The 20,603-nt window shown below is 48.3% G+C and overlaps 1 long non-coding RNA gene across 1 annotated transcript; it reads left to right on the forward strand.

The window, feature by feature from the left end:
* Positions 1-3,855: 3,855 nt before the first annotated feature.
* LOC125443845 lies at positions 3,856-16,547 on the forward strand. Its single transcript, XR_007246185.1, has 5 exons — positions 3,856-4,161; positions 4,570-4,668; positions 8,543-8,576; positions 9,920-10,002; positions 16,497-16,547. It is a non-coding gene; the product is annotated as an uncharacterized LOC125443845 (long non-coding RNA).
* Positions 16,548-20,603: the final 4,056 nt, after the last annotated feature.

Genomic DNA, 20,603 nt, shown 5'->3' on the forward strand with positions numbered 1-20,603 from the left:
AACAGAGTCCATCTAGTTCAGCTCTCTGCTACTCGCAGTGGCCCACCAGGTGCCATTGGGAGCTCACATGCAGGATGTAAAAGCAATGGTCTTCTACGGCTGTTGCTCCCAAGCACCTGGACTGTTAAGGCATTTGCAATCTCACTCCTGTCAGATGGGCCATCCAGCCTCTTTAAAAACCTCCACTGCTGTCCGAGGTAGTGCATCCCACTGTCGAACAGTCCTGACTGTCAGGGAGTTTTTCCTGATGTTTAGGTGGAATCTCTTTTTTCCTTCACCTTGAACCCATGACTCCTGGTCCTAGTCTCTGGAGCCACAGGAAACAAGTTTTTTTTTTTTTTTGCTGTTTTAAGTTCATGGCACATGCAGCGAGATTAACAGCGCAATCCAGAGCTGTCGTGCGGGCGAGGACAGCCCCTCTCCGGCGCCACCCCGCCGTCTCCAAAGTTAAAAAAGTTTTTACAAACCTTACCTTTAACTCCCTCATAGAGGGAAGTGAAGATACACCATGAAAATTGTGGCGTATGTCCAAGCCCCACTCCGCTGGCACAAGGGGGCTAAACCGGCAGTAGAAGAACTGACTAAGTGTAACGAACAAACTTGAGTCCAGGCAAAGTACCAGGGGGCATCCATTGAAAATGCTGGGGGGAAGAATTAGGACTAATAAAAGGAAACACTTCTTCACGCAGCGTGTGATTGGTGTTTGGAATATGCTGCCACAGGAGGTGGTGATGGCCACTAACCTGGATAGCTTTAAAAAGGGCTGGGACAGATTTATGGAGGAGAAGTCAATCTATGGCTCCCAATCTTGATCCTCCTTGATCTCAGATTGCAAATGCCTTAGCAGACCAGGTGCTCAGGAGGAGCAGCAGCAGCAGAAGGCCATTGCTTTCACATCCTGCACGTGAGTTCCCAAAGGCTCCTGGTGGGCCACTGCGAGTAGCAGAATGCTGGACTAGATGGACTCTGGTCTGATCCAGCAGGCTAGTTCTTATGTTCTTAAGGCCATTGCTTTCACATCCTGCACGTGAGTTCCCAAAGGCTCCTGGTGGGCCACTGCGAGTAGCAGAATGCTGGACTAGATGGACTCTGGTCTGATCCAGCAGGCTAGTTCTTATGTTCTTATGTTCTTAAAGTAACTACAAGCAGTTCTTTATTCTCTGAACTCTCTGAGCCCCACCTACCTCACAAGGTGTCTGTCGTGGGGAGAGGAAGGGAAAGGATCTCATAGGCCAGGCCACCTTGAGTTTCCTTACAGGAGAGAAAGGTGGGGTATAAATCCAAACTCTTCTTCCTCTTCTAAGCTTAATTATATTAATAAAGATGAAGTAACATTAGCTAGTATACTGACTGGAAGGGAAGGACCTTAGTCATTCATAATTTAGAACCTATTTTTTCTACGTTCACATTGATTGTTTTTAAAAAGGAATTAATAAGCAAATGCATATAAATTTGTGTAAATAAAAATATTATAATACTTCAAGAAGTTCTTACTCTAGGTTATTATAATATTTATGTTTCTCTTGAAATTATCTATCTATTCACTGGCTAAGATAGATTCGAAACCAAGGCAGGAGAACTCTGAAGCTTCAGAGTTACAGCAAGAGTATAAAATCAGAACAGCATCCCACTCCTCCTCAGATAACATAAACAAAGCATATTCTCACAGAAGGAATTCGAAAGATATCACACAGACTTGGATAATATGCCCCAGCCAGAAGTCCAGGCAGCCAGCCAACATTAACTTTAGGCGCACACAGGAGTAGGAACCAAGGTCAAAAGCACACAGTAACACGTCAGGCACTTGACACAGAGGCTCATTCCGCACATGCAGAATAATGCACTTTCAAGCTGCTTTCAGTGCTCTATGAAGCTGTGCGGAATGGCAAAATCCACTTGCAAACAGTTGTGAAAGTGGTTTGAAAATGCATTATTTTGCGTGTGCGGAAGGGGCCTAAGATTGGCTCCACCCCTGAGAACTCTACCACACCCCCGCTACGCTGACACAGCTTGGGGCGGGGAAGCATCGGTGGAGAGCGGGGCGCTGTGACCAGTCACCCCAGGGCTTTGCAGTGGCTGAGCACCAGCATAAGTGCCCCCCCCAAACTGGCCTAAGGCCACTTAGCATCCCAAGGGGGATTCACTTCATCCTGCTGTTTCTCCTATAGGTTAGTGATAACCTATAGGGAAACTGCTCTCGTTCCACACGAGACATCTGGGAGAAAATAGTGGTAGCGATGATCCATTTGTTGGCTTGTGGGAGTTACTGTCCAGCTGATACTGACGCAACGCTATGCTAGCTTCTACCAGTTGCATCTCGGCAAGGGTGGCATCTGCACAGGAGTTGACTTCCTGTCAGCCTGCAGGAAGCTGGCAGGAGACTCGCTTGTGGCTTTTCTGAAGGTGGCTTGGGTGTGGGCGCTTGAACTAGGTGAGGGTGCTCGAAGTTGGCCGCTGTCACCAAGCGATGCAGCTAAAATCAGCCTAGCCCCATGGTGGCGAACCTTTGGCACTCCAGATGTTATGGACTACAATTCCCATCAGCCCCTGCCAGTTGGCCATGCTGGCAGGGGCTGATGGGAATTATAGTCCATAACATCTGGAGTGCCAAAGGTTCGCCACCACTGGTAGCCGGATGATTGCCGTCAGTTTCAACTGCATTCGTCCTGCTCTGTTCGGAAGGCCGTTTAGAATGTATTTTAAACCTTTTAATGCCACCTTTCTACCAAGTGGTGAACTTGCTTGATCTACCAATGGCACGTCAACGTATCAATGTTTAGCGCCTTTTAAAAAAAATAAAAAACAATCCCTTCAAATATCTAAACGTGGCGATGAAGTGGTCTCCAAAGAACTGGGGAAAACCTGGGGAAATGAAACAAAAACTGAAGACACCACAACATTCGTGCAGAATTCAGACAACAAATCAAACAAGTATGGGCTAGAACAGTGATGGCGAACCTTTTTGAGACTGAGTGCCCAAATCGCAACCCAAACCCCACTTATTTATCACAAAGTGCAAACCCGGCAATTTAACCTGAATGCTGAGGTTTTAGTTTAGAAACTAAAGCTCCTTCTTCCTCCACCCCACCCACTTGAGCAGGGGCCAGCCTGCTCTAGCCTCCAGCAAGTCCCACGTGCACCGCTCTGTGCCTCTCTAGCATCTCTGCCTCCTCTGCCCCCCCCGCCCCCCCCCCCCCCGGCAGCAGCCACCCGGAGCACAGGCACCAGGCCCAAGAGTTTGTGTCCTCCCTGCTCAATACAGCTCACTTTGTGCTCAGTATTTGTAGCCAGTCTTATGTGTGTGGGTGTGTGTGTGATTTTCCGCCCCCCCCCCACATGATGAACCCTGTGTGCATGTGCCCACAGAGAGGACTCCGAGTGCCACCTCTGGCACCCGTGCCATAGGTTCGCCATCACTGGGCTAGAACCAACAACAAAAACCCATGCCGAAAAGCCCCAATCCTAGTTGGTCTGAATACAAAAATGCTTTCTGTATCCTTTGCACCCCAAGGGTCTGGTGCCCCCTTTTTCATGCATCACACCAAGCCCAAACAGACAGCCCTCCCTTGCTGTCTCTGGTGGCTGGAGCTAAACCCCCAGGCTGGATATGAATGAAATTCTTTTGGCAGGAGAGAGCCGGCTGCAGCGGAGAGCAGCCCAGGCCTTGGGTGGACGCCTTGGAAACTGGCTGTATCCCAGGGTACCTTGTTTGCTTGATGGCAACGTTGCAAGGACCACAGAGCAAAAATGGGCGCTCGATGCACAGCGTGGAGTTTGGATTACAGCCCCCCCCCCCATCCAAAAATAACCTGTTCCTGATATCGCCGCCCCCATTACTTGGTTCAGTGTCACCCTGCCACATTTTAAGGCTGAATCTCTGCATTGCAACAGCGCATGGGGCACTTGGCAGCACATGCCATAGGATGACTCATTAAAGCAGAGATGGAAATGCAAAGGGGGGGGGGAATGCCCTCCTACCCTCCTTTTAGGATCAAGGAGAAGGATCACCTATCGCAACTGGTACGGTCAGATTCAGCAAACCTGGAAAAGAAATCTGAGCCACCCCTCAATTTCCCATAACCCATAATACAATTAAACTCTTCTTCCTCTTCTGGACAGTCTCCTGGACTTCCTCTAGTCACTGGAGATCCGGCAGAGCTGGTGAGTGGACCAAGTTTTCCAGTTTTTACCCATCCCTCCTCAGAGAGTGAATGAGCTTTTGATTGACTCTTAAACCAGTGTGATGTAGTGGTTAAGAGCAGGTGGATTCCAATCTGGAGAACCGGGTTTGATTCCCCAATCCTCCACCTGAGTGGCAGAGGCTTATCTGGGGAACCAGATCTGTTTCCACACTCCTACATTCCTGCTGGGTGACCTTGGGCTAGTCACAGTTCTCTCAGGACTCCCTCAGCCCCACTGTTGTGGGGAGAGGAAGGGAAAGGAGCTTGTAAGCCACCTTGAGTCTCCTTACAGGAGAGAAAGGTGGAAAATAAATCCAAATTCTTCTTCATTACAAAACAATTCTCTGTCCCAAATGTGTTTTTCCCTTCTCTTTGTGTTGTTTTGCAGGTTACCAGGGGCAAGCCAGAGTGTGAGCTAGTGGTGACTGTGTGTCTGTGCACCCGTGCGCCGCAACGTAAAGCCGTCATGGGCTCTGGCATGAGTCAGGTACAGTTCTTGCTGGTTTAGATTCAGTAGCAAAGATGAATTTGGACAAATTCAGAAATCAAAATCTGCCCACCTTTCCCAGGAAGAGCAGCATTTGGACTTCTCTCCCTGGAGTTCTGCTTCCTACAGCATCCCCAGCCCAGGCTAGGATTTATGTCAATCTCTCTGTCCTTTCCTCAATCTTGACTACAACGTTGTGTGTTTTCAGCGATGTCTTAGGGGGTCCATTTTGTAATGTGCAGAAGTGTTATTTCACCCACAGCTGCCTGCCAGGAGGAGAGATCTATTACAGCTTGTTTCTCCAAATAACAAGGACAGTCGCAGCTTGACTGAATTAAAATTAGATCCAGTGACCCAGTTAGAAAGAGTGAACTCATATTCCGCTTCTTGACGTTATTGTGTGGTTTTTTTCCCCCCTTTCCTCCTTAGACTATCATTCTTTGCTTCCTTGCCAAGGCAGAAGTAATATAACTGAGTAGGAAATATTGCTAAGACCCCCTCCCCGCTAAATATGTAGTTAATTTTATTAATTATCCCATTCCCTAAGCCTAGAATGGAAGATGATTTTCAGAGAGCCAACGTGTGTAGTGGTGAAGAGCGGTGGACTCTTTATTGGGAGAACTGGATGTGTTTCCCCGCTGCTCGACAGGAAGCCTGCTGGGTTATTCACAGTTCTCTCAGAACTCTCTCGGGCCCCTTCCGCACATGCAGAATAATGCACGTTCGATCCACTTTCACAATGGTTTGAAAGCGTATTTTGCTCTCCCGCACATAAATCCAAATTCCTGCTGGGTGACCTTGGGCTCAGTAAAATCCAGCTTCAAAGTGCACTGCAAGTGGATTGAAAGTGCATTATTCTGCATGTGCGGAAGGGGCCTCAGCCCCACAAAGCACCTCTTGCAGGGAGAGGAAGGAAAGGAGTTTGCAAAGTTGCTTTACGCTACTTACGGTGGAGAGAAGCAGGGTATAAATCCAAACTCCTCTTCTTCTAGACCTCAGAAGTCACTTGTACCCTACAAGTTACTAAACACTGGTTTCAAAGTATTATTGTTATTGATACAAAAACAGTTACACACAGCAAACAAGATCAATATGCTGGATTTTGTATTACATCACACGTCGGACACTTCCCAAGCATCTAGGACTGTGTGACGTATCGACGAATAATGCGTGCAGAGCCGAGTAGGGTGGCCTTTTGCAGCTGACATATGGTGATTTTGTCAGCGCCGATTGTTTTTAAGTGCCGTCCAAGGTCTTTAGGCACTGCACCCAGTGTGCCGATCACCACTGGGACCACCTTTACTGGTTTGTGCCAGAGTCTTTGTAGCTCAATCCTTAAATCCTCGTATCGTGTAAGTTTTTCCAGTTGCTTCTCATCAATCCTCCTGCTGCTGTTGTTGTTGTTGTTATTATTATTATTATTATTTATTGGGTTTATAGACCGCCCTCCCCCGAAGGGCTCAGTACTATCCAGAAGTTTCCTGTTTGGAAGAGGGGTTATTAGCCAAGGCTGGTCCAGCAAAAGTTGTCGCCTTAGCTTACTTTTGTGTACCTTATGGGGAAATATATATATATAAACACGATAGATATTCTCTGTTCTTCAGAAGGAGGAAAGAATGAAAGGCTGCCCTGGCTTGTTCCAAAACTAGGGTGGCAAAGCAAAGGTCTGGCAAGGGTTTAAAAATAGCCCCCTGGATGGAGGCGGCCCCTTGGAGGACGGCCTTTGGGCTCACATAACTGAGCTTGGGTGCCTCCGGCCCCGCAGCCTTGACTCATGATTTAAATCATGTTTGTTTAAAAGGGCACGGCAAGAACAGCTGATGTCTCGATCATGTGTCCTTCATTTGGTACATATCCAGAACCAGGAGGGTCCACAATACTGCTTTGAAAAACTGCATGTTTTGTGCTGCAGCGGCCCAAACTCAACTGCGCCAAGGACTCTGGTAGAGGAAGGCACTTTTAAAAATGGTACAAAAAGAAACAGTACTGCCGCGTTGAGGAAACTGGGGATTGCTCCATTTGCAGAGCAAGATTTGTTGGGGCTTCCCCCACCCCCACCCACACAGCTGCGTGCATTTTCTGCTGCAACACACCTTTCGACCAGCCAGACATAGTGAAATCACTCCGTTGGGTTGCTAGCATCTCTGTTGACAGAAATAGCAAGAAGAAGAGTTTGGATTTATATCCCTTCTTTCTCTCTTGTAAGGAGACTCAAAGGGGCTTACAAGCTCCTTTCCCTTCTTCTCCCACAACAACCCTGTGAGGTAGGTGGGGCTGAGGGGCTCTGAAGAACTGTGACTAGCCCAAGGTCACCCAGCTGGCATGTTTTGGAGTGCACAAGCCAGGGGCGTAAGGAGGCAAACTGGAGCCCTGGGCAAAACCTGAGTTGGATGCCTCCCCTCCCCCTCCATGGGCGGCCACCTCCCCACGACCCAAAAAATTTTCTTTTGCACCAGGACATTGGTGCCTGCAGGGGGTGCATTTTTAGACATACCTGCACCAAAATGACATATCAGCACCCCGCCGGCCAATCAAAGGGCAGGAGGCGAAAGGGCCGCGGCCCAATCAGCGCGCTCTCTCGGGACTCGTCACCCCGGAGGCGACGGGGAGGGAGAGAGGGGCTCCCGTCATTGGCTTCAAACGCCCCCCCCCCCCACTTAGCCTGGCTCCCCGGGACCCCCCCTTCCCTCCCCTCCCCCGCCCGTCCTGATCGGGTGCCGCAGCTGAGGAGGAGAATCTGCCCCACAGTGCTCGGGAGAGCCCCCCCAGTCCCTCCCCTGGGCTACGCCACGCTGACCCCCACCTTCGCACGAGGCCGCACGTGGATGTTATGGGGGGGATTCCGCTATCTTCCCGAGCCTCTTTGAGCTTGGCAGCCCGTTTGGACAATGAAGCCCAGAGCCGCCCTAGGGCGCCACCTTCGCACGAGTTCCCCACGTCGAGGTTGTGGCGTCCCCGAGCCTCTTTGGCCAGGGGAGCCGCTGCTGTTGCCCTCCAGTGGCCAAAGGTGTGAATTACAATCGCAGCCCCCTCCTCCGACCTCTCGTCATTTCTCAGCTTATAGTTGCTATAATGTGGCGAATCGAGGCCTCTTTGAGCAGGGGAGCCGCTGTGGAGGGCTCCCCGGGAGCGTGGTAACGCTTTCCGAGAGCGTTACAACGTTCTCGGAAAGCGCGCCAACCCTCTTTGAGATCGTTGTAACGCTCTCGGAAAGCGTTACCATGTTCTCCGAGGGCTAGCACGTTCTCCGAGAGGGGAGAAGGAGGGGGCCCTTCTGTAGGGTCGTCCTCGTCGTTGGTGGGGGGACTCTGGCCGCCCTCCCTCTCTCCCTCGCTGGCCCTGATGGACGGGGAGGGGCTGTCAGTGCACAAGCTAATCTAGTTCACCAGATTAGCCTGCACAGCTCAAGCGGCAGAACGGGAATCAATTCCCGTTCTCCGGATTAGAGTGCACCTGCTCTTAACCACTACACCACGCTGGCTCTCAATAGCAAGAGTATCCTATGTGATTTGTTTCCTCCCTGCTCAGAGTGGTGAAGGATTGACCTGTGCCTGAGTGTCACTCCAAGGGGGGTTGCTTACAACCCATTGATCCGTCTGACACAAGCAACTTATGGTTGCCAACCTCCAGGTGGGGCCTGGAGATCTCCTGGAATGACAACTTGTCCCTTGAGGACAGAGATCAGCTCCCTTGGAGAAAATGGCTGCTTTGGAGGGAGGATTCAGTGACCCTTCTGAATTCTCTACCCCCTCCAAACTCTGTCTTCCCCAAACTCCGCCACCAAATCTCCAAAAATTTGCCAGCCGGCGCAGAGGTGGGAAGTCTGCCAGCTACAGATCTCAGACTCTAATTCTTCCCCTTGGCCTTTTTTCAGATTGTCGAAGGCCTGTACCTCGGAAACATCAGGGGTACGTGATTTGAAGCCGCTTCTGTTTTCTCGCTAAGCACACCTGGACAATAGGGGTTCACATTGGATTAGGACACACCTCAGTTTGAGCTAGGGTTACCTACCTCCAGGGAGTGACTGGAGATCTCTTGGGGTTACAACAGAGATCAGGTGAAAGAGATCAGTTTATAAGCAAGTTTATAAACCAAACTATATACTCAGGAATTGAATGAATGAATGAATGAATGAATGAATGAATGAATGAATGAATGAATGAATGAATGAATGAATGAATGTTTATTTAGCAATCAGTAATACAATAATTCATAAAAAGCCAAATTCCAATTTTTTACAAACAAAGAGGTAAAAAGGTAAAATAGAAAACAGGACTTATTTTAACCTTCTTCTAAAAGAAGTGATGGTCTCCTATCCACCTACTTTCCTGTGTTTGTTCACTAAAACACAAAACCGAGCTACATTACTGGAAATTCTTTGGGCCTTACCCAACAGCAAATAGTTCAATGTCCATTTATGATCTTTTACTCAGGAATTGAATTCATCTGGGTTAAGAATTAATCGGGGTTAAGTGATGGTAAGATTGCCACCAGAGATGGCCTTTGGCGGATGGCGACAGGTTTGGGACTTAGGGACAGGAAATTCCTGGACATTTGGGAATGAATCCTGGGGCAAGGAGGGTTCGCAGAGAGGAAGGGCCTGAGCAGCATATAATTCAATTGACTCCACCCTCCAAAACAGCCATTTTCCCTGGGGGACCCAATCTCTGTCACCTGGAGATCAGTTGTAATCCTGGGAGATTTCCAGGCCAGCCCTGGAGGTTTGTAACTCTGGCTCATTCCGCACATGCAGAATAATGCACTTTCAAACTGCTTTCAGTGCTCTTTGAAGCTGTGCGGAATTGCAAAATCCACTTGCAAACAGTTGTGAAAGTGGTTTGAAAACGCATTATTTTGCGTGTGCGGAAGGGGCCTCTGAGATGGTAGAAGTGGGGTCCCAGTTCATCCTCCGCTGAGGCAAGGTGCTATTGGACTCAAATCTAATTGTTCAACTTCAGACCAATACAGTGACCCAGGGGTGTACTGCCCAAGGGGACGTATGTGGTCAAATGTCCCTTGGCTGCGGCCATTTAGTCATGGGTGGGGGAATCACCCCCACACCCCTCCTCCTTCCCCCCCGGGTCCATACACTGACTTCAAGACCTGGTTCAAAAAAATGTTGTTTGGTTGTGGTGGGGGAGGACGGCTGCCCGTACGGGTGTGGGGGGCGGAAAACTCAGATTTTGTACTGGGCTACATTTTCCCTCAGCAGTGACTCTTCTGCAACTGGAATTTTTTTGTTTGCTTACAGATTCTGAAGACAAAGAGAACCTGGAAAAGCATGGGATCACACACATCCTGTCTGTTCATAACAATGCTAAGCCTGGGCTGGAAGTGAGTATTGGGCGGGGGTGGGGGTGGGGGTGGGGTGCTGGAATGATTAGGAATTATTTAATCCCATGTCAAGTTGCTCCTGCCTAAAGTAGATCAGAAGTAGGATTGCCAGCTGGCCTGAAAAGAGGCAGTGTGGTTAGGCTGACCAGACGTGCTGCTTTTGGCGGGACAGTCCCGCCTTCAAACAATTTGTCCCGCGTCCTGCGGGTTATTTCAATTGTCCCAATTTTTGGGAGGCTGCCGCACTGCCTTCTGGGGCGCAAGGCAGTGCAGCAGCCTCCCGCACGTGCGGCCGCAGGAGCACGGCCTTCTGGGGCGCTGCCGTTTCCCACGCTGTCACAAGGCGGGAAACGGCAGCGCCCCAGAAGGCAGTGCGCTCCTGCAGCTGCGCGCGCATGCGGCCGCCTACCCCCGTCCCGGTTCACAAAGGTGACCATCTGGTCACCTTAAGTGTGGTGTAGTGATCAAGTGTTGTATTAGTATCTGTGAGACTTGGGTTCAAATCCTGATTCATGCCATGGAACCCACTGGGTGACCTTGTCCCAGATATTCTCTCTCAGCCTTACCCACCTCACAGGGTTGCTGTGAAAGTAAAATGAAGGAGAGAAGAAGCGTGTAAGCCCCTCTGAGTAAAAAAAGACAAGGTACAAATGTATTAAAGACAGACAGTGTGGGATAGTGGTTACGGGCAGCAGGCTCTATTCTGGTGAACTGGATTTGATTCCCCACTCCTTCATATGAGTGGTGGACTCTTCTCTGATGAACTGAATTTGTTTCCTACAAATGGAACCTGCAAGGTGTCCTTGGGCTAGTCACAGTTCTCTCTGAACTCTCCCAGACCCACCTACCTCACAAGGTGTCTGTTGCGGGGAGAGGAAGGGAAAGGAGTTTATATGAGACTACTAAGGTGAGGTCTAAATTCAAACCCCTCTTCTAAATAAATGAATAAAAAAATAAAACTTGATTTGCAGAACTCCACAGGTGATGGAGATGCATGCAAGCCCTTTAAGCTTAGATGGGAGTTACTCTGCATAGGAATGCTAGTAGTAGACTGCTAAAGGTAGCAACTGGAAAACGGGTCTAGTATCTTGGCAAATTGAGGACTAGCCATTGGTTCCCCCAGCCTGCCCCTTGCAATCCAGGGTTAAGTGTTTGAAGTTTGCTCACAAAGAAACCGTAAGCCCTCAAAGACACTGGAGGGCAGTATAACTCCACAAACAACCATTCAGCTCCTAAGACTTTTGGGCTGAGATTCGCCTTTTCCTGTTACTGTGGTTTAGTGGACAGTGCTAGACTTTGACCAAGAAGACCTGGGTTTGAAAACCCACTCAGCCATCAGCTGCAGCTTGCAGGACTGTAGGTAGGGTTGCCAGCTTTGGGTTGGGAAATTCCTGGAGATTTTGGGGGTGGAGCCAGAAGAAGAAGGAGGAGGAGGAGGAGGAGGAGGAAGAGGAAGAGGAAGAGGAGGAAGAAGAAGAGGAAGAAGAGGAAGAAGAAGAAGAAGAAGAGGAGGAGGAGGAAGAAGAATTTATATCCCTCTCTTTCTCTCCTGTAAGGGGCTTACAATCTCCTTTCCTTCCCCCCCCCCCCACAACAAACACCCTGTGAGGTGGGTGGGGCTGAGAAAGATCCAAAGAACTGTGACTAGCCCAAGGTCACCCAGCTGGCATGTGTTGGATTGCACCAGCTAATCTAGTTCACCAGATAAGCCTCCACAGCTCAAGTGGCAGAGCGGGGAATCAAACCCAGTTCTCCAGATTAGAGTGCACCTGCTCTTAACCACTACACCACGCTGGCTCTCAAAGGGGCTTACAAAGGAGGGCGAGGTTTGGGAAGGAGAAGGACCTCAGTGATGTAGAATGCCATAGAGTCCACCTTCCAAGCAGCTATTTTCTTCAGGGGAATTATCTCTGTCACCTGCAGTTGTGTTGTAACAGCAGGAGACCTCCAGCCACGCCCTGGAGGGTGGTAACCCTAACTGTAGGAGGAAGACATATTAACCATCCACTGTCTGGGGATAGGGAGATGTGAAATGGGGTGCCGTAGCGTTAGGTGGAACCCCTTGTCAAGCCGCTACTGGGACGCTTCCTGGGAACGTATTTTTCAGAAAGAAGAACGAACGAAAGCCAGTTCTGTGGTAACAGCAACTGAGTAACGTTGCAGAGGAAGAGCAGAGGGGACAAATCAAAGCCGTGAGGATCCGCCCTCCCAAGCCGCAGCTGCTGGGGCCGCAGCCCTGCAGACTCGCTAGGCAGATGGCGATTCCACACGGAGGTCTTACAACACGAGGGGAGCGGGGCTGGAGACAGAAAAGGGGAACCGGAAACACATGGATGCGTTGAGCAATGTGTCAGTCACAGAGCTGGCCCCAGAAAACTGCAAAGCAAAGCTTCTGTTCCCAGGCCCCCTGCACCAGGCGCAGGCGGCCTCCGGAGGACAGCAAGCTGGTAGCAGAAGCATAGAATCATAGAGTTGGAAGAGACCCCAAGGGCCATCAAGTCCAACCCCCTGCCATGCAGGAATACACAATCAAAACACTCCTGACAGATGGCCATTGAACCTCTCTTTAAAAACCTCCAAAGAAGGAGACTCCACCACACTTCATTCCACTGTCAAACAGCCCTTACTCTCAGGAAGTTTCTCCTGATGTTTAGGTGGAATCTCTTTTCCTTCACTTGGAACCCATTTCTTCTCCACCTGAGTGGCAGAAGCTTATCTGGTGAACTGGACATATTTCCACACTCCTACACATGAAGCCTGCTGGGGGAGCGTGGGATAGACACAGTTCTTTCTGAACTCTCTGAGCCCCACCTTCCTCACAAGGTGTCTGTCGTGGGGAGAGGAAGGGAAAGGATCTCATAGGCCACCTTGAGTTTCCTTACAGGAGAGAAAGGTGGGGTATAAATCCAAACTCTTCTTCCTCTTCTAAGCTTCTTAATCATATTAATAAAGATGAAGTAACATTAGCTAGTGTACTGACTGGAAGGGAACGACCTTAGTCATTCATAATTTAGAACCTATTTTTTCTACATTCACATTGATTGTTTTTAAAAAGGAATTAATAAGCAAATGCATATAAATTTGTGTAGATAAAAGTATTATAATACTTCAAGAAGTTCTTACTCTAGGTTATTATAATATTTATGTTTGTCTTGAAATTATCTCTCTATCTCTCTATCTCTCTTCTATCATCTCTCATCTCTCTCTCTCTCTCTCTCTCTCTCTCTCTCTCTCCCTCCCTCCCTCCCTCCCTCCCTCCCTCCCTCCCTCCCTCCCTCCCTCCCTCCCTGCCTGCCTGCCTGCCTCCCTGCCTGCCTGCCTGCCTGCCTGCCTGCCTGCCTGCCTGCCTGCCTGCCTGCCTGCCTGCCTGCCTGCCTGCATCTATCTATCTATCTATCTATCTATCTATCTATCTATCTATCTATCTATCTATCTATCTATCTATCTATCTATCTATCTATCTATCTATCTATCTATCTATCTATCTAGTATGCAGTGTTTTCAAATACATAGATGGTGACATATATGATCAAGGAATCTCCTTGAGGCTTACCTGGAGCCTACTTTACATCTTTTTACTGCCATCCCAACCTTTTAATTAAAGGCTTTTATCTCACTAGAATGTGAAATAGTATTGTATAGCCTGATTTCATCAGATCTCAGAAACTAAGCAGGGTCAGTACTTAGATAAAAGATGACAGAAGAGCAAAGCATTTGCTTTATAAACCTACGGGGTTGCCATAAATTAGCTGTGATTCCACTGCATTTTACACACACAGTTCTTATCAGATTTTTTTAAACATTAGCTGCTTCTGGTCCTAGATTTGCTATATGAATTGTTCCAGGCAAGCCACCTTGAGCAGGTCTTTGCAGCCTTGAAATATTCTCAATAAATTGACAAGAGCATCATTCACATTGATCCAAAGTTGAAATGTGGACATCATTTTGAAGCAATGCATTTGTACTGAAATCAGCAGAAGAGAGAAAGGGAAAGTAAGATGAGAGTTGCAGTTAAATTAGGGAAATGTTTAAACCATGAGTGCTTTAAGGTTGCCGGGGGAGATCAATAATTTGCTTTGTCCCAGGACTTGGAAATACTGGCTACACCTGCAGTTGCCAACTCAGATGCTTGGAAAATTCATGGAGATTTGGGCAGTGGTGGGATCCAAAAATTTTAGTAACAGGTTCCCATGGTGGTGGGATTCAAACTGTGGCGTAGTGCCAATGGGGCTGGGCAGGGCATGACGGGGGCGTGGCCTGGCATTCCGTGGGCGGGGCATTCCTGGGCGGGGCTGTGGCAAGGACGCAGCCACTGCGCCAGTCCTTGGGCGGGGAGCAGATGCACGCTTGAGCATGAGCTGCCGCCTTGCGCGCCGGTGCACCTCCTGCTAGACTGCTTCAAGTTCTGCGCGCTACTGCTGAGAGGAGGGGCGTAACTAAGGCAAAAATCACGTGGCAAAATCACCCATTAGTAACCCCCTCTCGGCACACACAAATCATTAGTAACCTACTCTCGGGAACCTGTGAGAACCTGCTGGATCCCACCTCTGGATTTGGGGATGGAACCTGGAGGGGGTAAGGTTTGGGAAGGGAGGGACCCCAATGGGATATAATGGCACAGGTTCCATCCTCCCTTTTCTCCAAAGGAACCGAAGTCTGTAGTCTGCAGATGTGTCCCAATTCTGGGAAATCTCCAGGCCCCACCTGGAGGCTGGCAACGCTACATGTTTCCTGTCACACAGAATGCAATTACGGCCCTTAGTCATAGGTTGCCCTAAGTTCAAACTGGGTCAACGTTCTCGGTAAGGACATGCTTTTGGTTTCCCTTTCTTATCCTTTTTCCCGTCAAGCAGTTGATAACAAGCTGATTATCTCTGATGGGTAAAGTATATAGGGACACGAAGGGCAACATCAAACATTCTGTGTACTTCTATGATACCTTTGTAGATTTTTTACAAAATGCCTTCTGGGAGTGCTCTTTAAAGAGAAATCAAACAAGGAAGGTGGGGAGAGGTGGGCGGTTTACTTTTTGCCTTTGGGCTCTTTTGCTTCTGAAAATTAAGAACATAAGAACATAAGAACAAGCCAGCTGGATCAGACCAGAGTCCATCTAGTCCAGCACTCTGCTACTCACAGTGGCCCACCAGGTGCCTTTGGGAGCTCACATGCAGGAGGTGAAAGCAATGGCCTTCTGCGGCTGTTGATCCCGAGCACCTGGACTGTTAAATTGTCTCTCCTATCTCAGCTGGAGAAAACTTATGTCAGTTTGGTTGTTGTGGGATTTCCGGGCTGTGGCCGTGGTCTGGTAGATCTTGTTCCAAATGTTTCACCTGAATCTGTGGCTGGCACCTTCAGAGGTGCATCACAGAGGGAAGTGTGACACTTCTTTCTGTGATACACCTCTGAAGATGCCCGCCACAGATGCAGGCAAAACATTAAAACAAGGTCTACCAGACCACGGCCACTCAGCCTGAAAAGACCACAACAACCAGTTGAGTCCGGCTGTGAATGCCTTCGACAATACATTATGTCAGTTTGTTCACCCCAATTAGACTAAAACAGCCGAGGTGGGAAACTTTCCCTGAAAAAAGGGATTAAGAGGAAAAGGCTACAAGCTTCCTGCTTGTAGCGTCTGTACAATTGCATAAAATAATAAGAGTCATTTAAAAGGGCTGCAACCTGTGGCTCTCCAGATGTTCATGAACTACATAAGAACATAAGAACAAGCCAGCTGGATCAGACCGGAGTCCATCTAGTCCAGCTCTCTGCTACTCGCAGTGGCCCACCAGGTGCCTTTGGGAGCTCACAGGCAGGAAGTGAAAGCAATGGCCTGCTGCGGCTGTTGCTCCCGAGCACCTGGTCTGCTAAGGCATTTGCAATCTCAGATCAAGGAGGATCAAGATTGGTAGCCATAAATCGACTTCTCCTCCATAAATCTGTCCAAGCCCCTTTTAAAGCTATCCAGGTTAGTGGCCATCACCACCTCCTGTGGCAGCATATTCCAAAACACCAATCATATGTTAAGTCAAGAAGTGTTTCCTTTTATTAGTCCTAAGTCTTCCCCCCAGCATTTTCAATGAATGCCCCCTGGTTCTAGTATTGTGAGAAAGAGAGAAAAATGTCTCTCTGTCAACATTTTCTACCCCATGCATAATTTTATAAACTTCAATCATATCTCCCCTCAGACGTCTCCTCTCCAAACTAAAGAGTCCCAAACGCTGCAGCCTCTCCTCATAAGGAAGGTGCTCCAGTCCCTCAATCATCCTCGTTGCCCTTCTCTGCACTTTTTCTATCTCTTCAATATCCTTTTTGAGATGTGGCGACCAGAACTGAACACAGTACTCCAATTGGCCATGCTGGCAGAGGCTGATGGAAATTGTAGTTCATGAACATCTGGAGAGCCGCAGGTTGCAGACCCCTACAGAGTGGATAGATAGTAAACTCCAATTATGATACCGATGAAGACATCTCAAAGTTTGTCTTTCTTATTGCAGGACATGACCTACCTCTGCATATCTGCTTCTGACTCCTCTAGTCAAAACCTGTAAGTCCTTTCTTGGTTTTTTTTTCACGTTCACTCAATATACCAAATATTTTCCTTTGGGGGAGTGTTGAGTTTTGGGACAGCCAGTGTGGTGCCGTGGTTAAGAACAGGTGCACTCAACTCTGGAGAACTGGGTTTGATTCCCCACTCCTCCACTTGAGCAGCGGACTCTTATTTAGGGAGCCACGTTTGTTTCCCTGCTCCTCCGCATGAAGCCTGCTGTATGACCTTGGACCAGTCACAGTTCTCTCAGGACTCTCTCAGCCTCACCTACCTCACAAGGTTTTGGAAATAGGCAGGGAAAAAAGTTTGTAAGCCTCTTTGAGTCTCCTTACAGGAGAGAAAGGGGAGCATAAATCCAAACTCTTCTACTTCATCATCCTCTGGATGTCACAGAGATGTGTTCCGGTTGCCTGCACTGCTTATAAAATATGCTGGATTTTTAAATAAATGCTGTGCATAATTGGGCCTACATATCTGAGGGATCGCATCTCCCCGTACTGCCCTACTAGGACCCTCCGCTCTACGGAGGAGCGGTTGCTGGAAATCCCTGGCCCAAAAAAGATCCGGCTGGCCCTCAACAAGGGCCAGGGCTTTTACTGCCCTGGCCCCTACCTGGTGGAACAGGCTCCCTAAGGAGACCAGGGCCCTGCGGGACCTTCAGAGTTTCCGCAGGGCCTGTAAAACGGACCTGTTCCGCCAGGCTTTTGGCCAGCCGGGATGACCATCTGACCCCCATACCATCTTGGTCTCCCGTGGGCGGGAATGGGGTTGGGATAAGTCGCCATCTGTAAATTGTACATTTTAAACTGTTTCAATTCTATTAATTTAAAATTGTTATAGATTGTTTTATATTTGTATTATTATGTTGATGTACACCGCCCTGAGCCCTTCGGGGGAGGGCGGTTTAAAAATGAAATAAATAAATAAATAAATAAATAAATAAATAAATAAATAAATAAATAAATAATGTGCACACAGAGTATCCCCTTCCTTCCAGGTCTCACAAAGAGCCCCTCACCTTCGGGGGTAGGGCGGTCTATTAAATGTAATTAATAATAATGATGATGATGATGATGATGATGATGATGATGATGATGATGATGATGATGATAATAATAATAATAATAATAATAATAATAATAATAATAATAATAATAATAATAATAATAATAATAAAATGGACACTTCAGAAATGGTTAGAATATATAGGGAACAAGTGACACTTGATTTTTTTGACATATTAACCAAAAATAAAACATGGCAAGATAAACAGAATGAAATTTTGAAGATATGGATAATATACGTGGACTGGATGAAAGAAGCTCGAGTCAATGAAGAAATATGGGAGAAGAGGCTACAGAGAATGAACTTACTGCTGTTTGTGTGACAAAACTATGAGGAAGAAGTAATGGGGGAAGGGAGAAAAGGGGGGGGAAGTATTGTTTGAAAATGTATGAAGAAGGAAATTACTATAAACTGTAAAATTCAAATGATACAATAAAAAATTTATTTTAAAAAAACAACAAAGAGCCCCTCACTATCGATCAGAAGGTGCAGAAGCCTCAAGAGAGGGAAAGCCATATTTCAGAAAGACTGGAGTGTTTTTCTCTCTCCCCTCCATTTCATTCCTGTTTTTTGCAATCACATCATGCCTACAAGCAATGGACCACAGGAAGGAAGCTGTGCTTTGAAGGGACTATTTTCTGCACATTGCTTTAGACTCGGGGTTTCGCAATCTCAGTGAACTTAGAGAGGGTTTTCCAAGCGTTGAGATGAGAAAGGAGCAACTTGGGATGACCTTAGGTTTGTTTATGAAACGTGGCCGTGTACAATCGATGTGCCCACGCACCGGGCAGATCATCACATGGTTATTGGAGTGTGTGTCTTGATGGACCCAGAAGGCACGATCACGCTCGGTGTTCCTTTGGGGAGCTGGGTCATCCGTGGCAGATTTCTTCTCGACTGCTCTGGGTTACTTTGTGAACAGCTCTGCAGTTCCACTGAAAGAGAACAGAGCCCCTAACTGGAATAATATGAGGGTTTTGTAATGTAGTCATACTAGTTCCGCCTGGGATCTTCCAGATGTTTTTTGTAAACAAATAGTGCCTTCCCAGAGCTACCTCAGTGTCTGCTTTCCCCCATTGAGATCCACATGTTGATTGTACATGGCTATGTTGTCTGAACAGTGACCAGAGAAGAAGAGAAAGAAGCAGAAGAGCAGTAGTAGTAGTGGTAGTAGTACTAGTTTTGATTTATATCCCCCCTTTCTCACCTGTAAGGAGACTCAAAGGAGTTTACAATCTCCTCCTCCCGCCCCCTCCCCCAGCCACAACAACCATCCTGTGAGGTGGGTGGGGCTGAGAGAGCTCTGAAAAGCTATGACTAGCCCAAGGTCACCCAGCTGGCGTGTGTTGGAATGCACAAGCTAATCTAGTTCCCCAGATAACCTCCACAGAGTTTAGGGACCCAGCAAAACTTGCCTGTTCCCCAGTAGGGGCGGGGTATCTCCCACCCCACTGAAGAAAAAGGTGATGTCAGATGCATCACTATATCACTTCTTGGGGGGAAACCCTGGAGGTGACAGAGGGATAGTGCTAGGAATACTAGGAAATTCTATGGTTTTACCAGAGAGTTTCTGGTGATTCCTAGAGCTACCTAACATTACTTCTGGATTTTTTTCTCAGCACTGATGTTGGGATACAACTGACATTCCTCACCACCCACTTTGAAAATCCCTACAGTGTCTGTTGATCCAGTGATAGACCTTTAGTGTGGAAAAAAAAACCCAGACCTTTCGACCCTTCTGAAGTGGAGACTAGAAGAGGGAAATAAACTGCTGTTTGTGAGCAGGGGAAGATGAGAAGGATCGAGAAAACCAAAAAAAGAGAGAGAGATGCTTGCTGATTCCCTCTGCTTTCCTTTTGGAGGAAGAGGAAAAGTCACACTTTGAGAACTTTCAGCAACTGGAGTTTCTCTGATCTGTGGGTGTTGTGCAGGGACATACAACCCAGGAGGACATATAGGTCGTTTCCCCACTTACCTGCTGCTGCGCGCTACTCTCCCCAAGTAGCGCAGGGTCCCCCGGCACTCCCCACTACAGGGGCGGCGACAACGCAGCCGCCCCGACGCTGCCGTTGTCGCGCCCCCTCAGCGCGTGGCATCCCTGGCGCTCCTCAAAACGGCGCCTTTTGATGACCAGCAGAAGCGATGAGATTAGGTAGAGAAGGCTCCGGGACAGCGCCCGAAATGGCATGGCAGCTGGGAGTAGCGCGCAGCAAAGGGTGGTCGAGGTAAGTGGGGAAATGACCATAGAGTCAAATGTCCCCGGGCTGTGGCTATTTAGTCACATGGGGGTGGAAAATCATCCCCACACCCCTCCTCCTTCCCTCTGGGTCCATACACTGACTTCAAGACCTGGTGCAAAAAAAGTTGTTTGGTCGTGGTGGGGGACGGTGGCCATCCATATGGCGGTGTGTGTGTGTGTGTGCGTGCGTGCGTGCGTGCGTGCGCAACTCAGATTTTGCACTGGGCAACATTTTACCTAGACATGGTATGGTGATGTCCAAAGAGAGGAAGTGTGTGCATAACCAAGAATCCAACCTTAAGGGAATGTTCACTCAGTGCAACGGAATAATGCATAATAATGCAGTGCCTAGATGAGCTAAGCAGTCTGGTCATGTGAACGGCTGTGGTACCTGGCCAGCAAAAAGAGACTCATGCAGGTGCTCCTTCTGGCAGTCAGGCGAGGCTGTTGCGTGCAGGCTGCGTGTCCCCTCTGAGCCGGCCTCCTCTCTTGTGCCACGGCTTGGACTTTCAGCAGCTACTTTTGAGCGCCTGGCAAGCTGTGGGCAAAGGTGTGAACTAGCAGACTCTGTTTGCTTCCGGTTCCAGCCAGTTACCTACAATGCAGAGGGCTTAAAGAGTGTGCTAAGTCCACGGCTGAGCTGGAAAGAGATAAGGTTTTATTGTTTCCTGCACATTATGAGTTTCACCTTGGAATTCCTAGATGGGGGTTTGGTTTTTTTGCCAGTAGCACCGTGGTGGCGAACCTTTG

The sequence above is a fragment of the Sphaerodactylus townsendi genome, linkage group LG14 (assembly GCF_021028975.2).
Source record: "Sphaerodactylus townsendi isolate TG3544 linkage group LG14, MPM_Stown_v2.3, whole genome shotgun sequence".
Classification (NCBI taxonomy): domain Eukaryota; kingdom Metazoa; phylum Chordata; class Lepidosauria; order Squamata; family Sphaerodactylidae; genus Sphaerodactylus; species Sphaerodactylus townsendi.